The sequence below is a fragment of the Phocoena sinus genome, chromosome 14, assembly GCF_008692025.1.
Source record: "Phocoena sinus isolate mPhoSin1 chromosome 14, mPhoSin1.pri, whole genome shotgun sequence".
NCBI lineage: Eukaryota > Metazoa > Chordata > Mammalia > Artiodactyla > Phocoenidae > Phocoena > Phocoena sinus.
Window position 1 is genome coordinate 44677002 of NC_045776.1, and position 7338 is coordinate 44684339.

Consider the following 7338-nt stretch of genomic DNA (forward strand, 5'->3'; position numbering starts at 1 on the left):
AACAGCCTAAGCAGTTTAATAGGGCTCCAACTGACCCTAAGATTTCTTTTTCCTCTGACACTGAAAATAGCTTTAATTTGACATCAGGTACTTGTAAACCACTTATGCCATTTCAGAGCAACCATAAAGGACCTTGGAAGAACTGATTAGGTCAAAACCCATTAACCTCTCTTTGAATGGGTTTTGGTGGTTCACAGAACTTATGAGGCTAGAAAGTCTAATAGGCTTCGCTTGTAACTCTGAGAACATTCTATAACTCTGGGAGTATCTGTTTATATATTATTGGATTTGTTTGTTTCTTTGTTTTCTCTCTATGGGTAGGAAAATAAAGGACAAGGAGAGAACAGGAAAAAGGGTTGTGGGACACCTTGCTTTTATTATTACTATTATTATTAATTCTTTATTTTTTTTTTCTGCACCGTGGCTTGCAGGATCTTAGCTCGCCAACCAGGGATTGAACCCGGGCCTTCAGCAGTGAAAGCACAGAGTCCTAACCACTGGACCACCAGGGAATTCCCTGACACCTTGCTTTTAAATTTACACAAACTGGTATTTTTGTAAACATTAGGACAACATTAGGCCTACCTTACTCTTTCAGATTAACACTAAATCCTATGCCTTGGCATTACAAGACATAACATGGTTTCAATGATTACTAGAAAATTCTAACCTCAAAAATATTTGGCCACTTGACATACACCAAAAATCTCAAAAAGAGGAAAAATTAGATTATCCATTCTTTTATATAAGCTATGATAACTCTTTGGATTTATTCAATCTGTTATTTGGACTATTTGGAAGATTCTATTCTTTCAAATCTTCCCTTCAAACCCACTCCCGTTTTCTTTTACAAAATTGCAATTTGTCTTTTAGCCATCAGCCTATAGCAAAGGGTGTTATTGTAGTAAGTATTCTAATATTTATCACTGACTTTGTGAGAATGCATTAGAGAATGTTAATTGTTTTATTGAACAGAGTTGTGTTTTACTAGGGCTTTGGTTGCATTTAATTTCATGAACATAAAAAAATTTAATAACTATTTTTAAGTGTTTGCTACAATAAAACATAAAGCCAAATCCTATATGAAATGCATAAGGCATCATCATCATGATCATATTTAGTATTTACTGAACATTTACTGTACTCTAAATACAGGTATAAAGGTTTTGGGTCACTTTAAAATTTGTTTTTCGGGTTTTCTTTACATCATCTCTGTGAGGCAAGTACTGATATATCAATCTATATTTGAGACTAATGAACCTTAGAGAATTAAAGCAATCTGTCCAAAGTCAGGCAAATTTGCAAAAAGGAATTCAAACCTAATTTAGTCTAACTCCAAATCTGTGCTCTTACCTACAATATATATGATTCTGCCTGGCATACATTTTTTTCCAGTAAATATACTCATACTTTCCTACCTCCATTTATTATTCCATTTATCACCTAATTCAAATATTTTATCTTACTGAACTATATTTTTTCTCTACCTATACAAGTATAAATCCATATGCTTATACATATGCACTGAAAGCACTAAATATAAGGGGACACAAAGCAGAATATAAATCAATACTATATAGGACACGAAAAGCTATATGTCAATAATATATAGGAAGTGATTCATGGTGGGGGGTTGCTGGTTACAGAGGAGCAACAAATCAATAAATCAGTAAATACATAAAATAAAACAGAATAAAGCAGAATAGAATAGAATAAAATAAAAGTAAAGTAAAACCAGTGACAATCAAACATACATCTTCAAAATATCCCTTGCTATCCAGAACAACTCAAATGCAATTTAAATTGCAGGACTATATTTCCAAATAATGTTACTCAACTTTTTAAACCAGTACCAAAATAATCAGATATTGAAAACCAGCAAGTTATCTGTATGGTCATTAAGACATTTCTTGGTCAATTAAATCATGGGTTTTGGCCAGCCACAGGACCTAATTTTCATACTTTCATAAAGACTATTTCTTGTCTCCTTCTTAGTTTTGTAAGAATGAAATATTTCAATTTTCATAACAGGAATTAACATGTAACTAATTAGACGTATGTTAAATGTTTAACAAATTATATCTCTACTGAAACAAAAACTCTAAAATAAACCCTTGTTATTGAGACAACAGGTTAAATTTCACTTTTGTTTAAGCTGTTGGCCTTAAAATATGCTTCTTTGACAAAGTTTTCTCAATTATTCTTTTTTTTCCTACTGATGCTGAGGAAAAAATCCTTCACCCTTATTAAAGTGCACATTTTTTGTTTTTTTTTAGAATTTCAACAGCTGCTCACAAAACTATGTAAACAGATTTTTGCAGAGTGGTCCATAATTCTATATTGTTTTCCCTGAACACATTTAATTTATGAGCACCATCAGACATGAGATATCTGAACTAAATTCATAGCTAGAGGTGGCAAATTTCATCCAATTAGGAACGAGAGATATTAACATTTGCAACTAATATTTTGCTTATAGATTAAAAAAATGGCTGAAGATAAATAAAGCAGGGGTGGAGGGAGAATGAGATGCATGAATTTACAAATGGTTGATGAATGGCTTGCCTTTCTGGGGTACATTATTTAGTTAACTTTTAAGATAGCAACTATTGTCCTGGTAACCTTTTAAATAAACTTACCTAATCAGAACGTCTCACAAATGTAGGGAAGATGCTCAGAGAACAGGTTTTAGGCTTTTCAGTTCATGTTCTGAGGTGAGCTTTGTTGACCTGAGCTGTGAAAGAAAGACAGAAAACTTAGTACATAGCAAAACGGTCAAAGGAGGCTGATGTGAATATCTGAAGCTCATCTGAATGCAATTTATGTCCCTTCATTAATATTTAATTTACTTGATAACATTATGTAGCAGGTAAAACTGTTCAAAATGTGAAAAACATAAAATTATCAATGAAAAATTGAGGGGAAATTTTTCTTAAAACATTGATTTATTCAGTGCTCACAAGGACTGGACTTTGCTTTTAGTCTCTTCTGTATATTATTTAATTTAACCTCCCAAGAACTCTATGAAGTGGTTACTAATGTAATTCCTACTTTTTAAAAGAGAAAACACTGCCACAATGTGCAAAGATGATACCACTAGCAAGGCATAGAGAACAGGGATCCTGACTCAGGCAATGTACCCTTAACTGCTAGGCAAAGCATCATCTTTGGTTCTGCATCATTTTAAATAATGATGCTGTTGGATAGTCACTCGCATCCAACCTTCCTTTAGGATTATCATTAAAGCTTCATATTACCAAGACATTCTTAATTTCAATGTACAATTTGGCAACTAGGTAATTCACTCAAAAGTAAAACCACAAGGTTAATTGGTATGTGAAGGGACAATCATGCTTATTAGTAATCAGGAAAAAAAGTGAATAGATAGAAATAGATAGAAAAGAGATTAGACAGAATACATTAAGCACACTCTACAGTTTTTACACTTATTTGCAAAAACTTAGAAAACTGGATAATGCTATTTGTCTGTGGGGATGTTGATACATAAAAACATTCCTATCAGGAATGTCAACAGTTGCAGTCATTTTAGCAAGCAATATGACAATAGCCAAGCTAAAAATAAAATAATCTCATAACGTATGCTATGAACAAGAAATTCCATTTTATATATATATATATTTTTTCTCTCTCACATAGATTAAGGACTGTGCACAAAAAAATATTCTTTGCAATAATGTTTGTGGTAAGTATTAAACGTATGGTAGGAATCTAGGTATCTATCCTGGGAAGGACACTAGGTAAAAGGTAGAGGAAAATATCATAGTATACCATTAAGTTAAAAGTAATTGACTGACATAGTTTAGTCACATGAATTGAACTTAAAAAAGATGTCTCAATGAAATAAAAAAAAAAAAGAGATACAGTACAAATTACCTTGATGTATGTTAATAAAACATACATTACTAAGCACATTTTACACGAACAAATGAATTTACCTGAATTGTTCGTAGCAGGATGAGAAATGGAGGGGAGAATTATATGTGAATAAAATCAAATTAATAGACAAGAGAGGGTCCCCCTGGGTGCTTATGATATTGTTCTAAGAACAGAGGATTATGATTAACTTAACCTTCTGCACTGTGGTCTAACTGAACTGGGCAGTTAGGATGGAAAGATAGGATATAATTAATTTCTTGTTTGGCAATCTCCTTTACATTCACATATTCTAACATGCTATAGTAGCCTATTCATTTCAGGCTAGTCTACATACATCATAACCAATTGCCCCAAGGAAAATATTTTTTCTTTCCTTAGTTTTAGTTAAGAGAAGATGTTCTTTTACATTCACATGAATTAGGATTGTTGTAGTCTATATCATTTGAAACCCAAAATTTGTTTTACTTCACTGAACAGATGGTATCTTTGTATGGGACTACCTGTTGGGCTAAACACAAATAAATTTCTGAGCTAAGATATATAAATACTTTATCTCCTTAGGGGATTCATCATTTTGCTTCTCTGTTTATACAGTTTGTTAATGATCTGCCTACTAGTTGGTTTGGCATGAACACAGTTCTTCACATAGACAACCATATTGTTTCATAACAGACTGTCTGACATTTTCAAGATAAATTCCAACAGGGAATTTTTGGATTTTTGGAATTAGCCTTTATATTCTAAACTGAAGTTACTATAATTACGCCTTTCTTTTAATGAGTTTTGAAAGAGCTTCCTCCTACTTTAGTCTGTTCTTTTAGAAAAAAGCCCATTAATGACATAACAACGACAGTTTAAATCATTTAACTTCTTACTTTTGGTGCATGACCATGATTCTATGTAGTCACACACTTTTGGAGTATAAGCAGATATCACTTAAACGCAAAAATTACTTTGCCATTTCCTCTAATTTAATTGTTTTTGTTACTCTAACTATCCAGAGTCAATTATTCTAGATTGATATAAAAGATGTATCAGTTTCCAGAAGTCTGAAAGTTACTTTATCTTTATAGACAGGCTCAGAAATGTATGAAAAAAGCAAACTTTACTGTTGTTGAAGCTGATTCCCATTACTTTTTTTCTATAAAACTTAACTTCTGTTTCTAATCACCATGCTTTTGCTCATGATAGATAATCTATCTAGTGTGGATTAGTTTTCCCTTGTCTTTTAATGGATTAGTCTTTCCCTTCTTTCATTGTTGTTTTGCACTCTACACCAGCTACTGACCAGGATAGCTTCAATCTTATCAACATTATTATAGAACACTTCTCGCCCTCCCCTATTTTGAATAGGTATTCTGCTCCTAGAATCAAAAACTTCCTTTCTTCTGGTTCCCTCACACTTATTTAAATAGTTGCTGAACATTCCACATTATTCTGTCCATTAGCCCAATTATGACTACACTTTATATTCACCCAGATTGGAGTCACATCATTGTACATTAAAACTTTAGGAACCTTGCCATTTTGGTCACGTTTCACTGAACTAGTCTCCAATACAGAATCCATTTTATCATTCACATTCCTGTTTATATACATACACAAACACACATACATATAGAGAGAATATGTTATATATACACATTTAAATATTAATATTTTTCTAAAAAGTAAGTATGTTCAAAGAATAATTTGGAAAATATAGACTGCACAATGAAGATTTTTTCAAAGTTCCAAATCCAACCACACAAATATAACAACTATTAACATTTTTAATGTTTTTATTTTTGATAGTAGAGTCTTATTTTTTTTCCAGAGCATACAGAAAAGGTATCAAAATGTACTACTGGACAATTATATTTTTCAAAGAAGTTTAAGTAATCTAAATGAGTCTAATACATATACCTATATGCAATGGAAATGTTCTAGGGACTGGTAAAGTCTGTGCAAACTAAGTTATAAAGATAATTTTTGTTTACACAAGTTGACAGGAGTATCTCCAACCTCTTCTCCACTTGATCTTAGCCAAAAGGCCGAGAAGCGATCTCTCCAACCTCTTCTCTATCAATCTTGCCACATTCTATCAGAACCAATGCTTGCTTAAAGAAATCTATGAGTTTAATGTTAACTTGTTATAGTAAACCCACTGACTTGAGCGGGGGGTGGGGGGGAAGATGAAGCAAACAAAATATTTTCATATTTGCCTTAGAATATGTTCTTGTACTTTGATTTTCTAAAATGCATGTGTTAATATGTTATTGTGTTAGAGTTGACAATCCACTGAACATGAACTGTCCCTTCATCTCTATATTGTGTATCTTTCCTTCTCTATTCCTTCCTTATCCAAACCTCTCAAAACTCCCTTATTCCCAACTGCTTCCTAAAATAAATTCTGTGAAGAAATAGTTTCCTATTGGTAAAATACTTGATTGCTTTTTAAATATCAGTTTTGTTTGCATTCTTTTTTCCTTACACAGACAAGAAAAATTTTAACAGGGGAAAATGGCAAGCCATGAAATTCTGACCTGTTATAATGTTACATGTTCTATCTTCAATCATTTCCTGAGTGATGCTCAGTAATCCTCTTACTCAACTATATGTACTTCTCATAGAGCTTATTTACAACAGCCATGCTCTCTTCAACACAAAATCACCATCTACCTTTGCCATTCTCAGAAATAAGAACTCTATTTACTGAAGACTGAAGTCAACTCTACCCTCCTCTTCCTAACACAATCAGCGTATGTACGTGTATGTGTGCATATTTATTTGTTTATTTTTCCATCCTTTCTTCATATGTCTACAAAATGCATGTCTGGTCATCCCCAGCCTGCTTCCAACCTGCCTTTTTCATGAAGTTCCTTGTGGTTTATCCCTGAAGAATATATATGCTGGGACAAGATGCAAAATAAAGCTGAAAAGCCCAGGAGCACTCAGAAGTGAAGCCAAATGGAAGTGTGATATTTTTTATTGCAAATGGGAAGGAGAGTTTTGGCTTCTTTGCCAATTTTACAGTGGGAAAATTTAAGATCCATGAGACCTAAATCTTGCTACTAGAGCCACATCCTTTCTCCTTATTGACTCTGTCTTGACTGGCAAGATTAGGTCTCTATCTACACTCTTTGCATCATTTCTATCACCTAATTATCCCATTTTACAGTAAAATCTTTGTTTCTCTAGAACAATATTCTGTCTTCATTGCATGTAAGCATATTTGGCTACTTCTAGAGCCTGCAAAAGTTCATTTGATACTGACGCTACTTCCCTGTACTGATTTTTCTCCTTATTTTAGTAATCGATACCAATGGCTCTATTTGCCAACATGGTTTTGTACACATAAATGCATTAAATAAATGCATTCATGGAAGTCAATGATGAAATTATCCTTTGTCAAAAAAGGGGATATTAATTTTTAATTTTCTGCAGCATGTGAAAATCTTA

General features: G+C 32.8%; 1 pseudogene; it reads right to left on the reverse strand.

The window, feature by feature from the left end:
• Positions 1-5782: 5782 nt before the first annotated feature.
• LOC116739404 lies at positions 5783-5942 on the reverse strand (annotated as a pseudogene).
• Positions 5943-7338: the final 1396 nt, after the last annotated feature.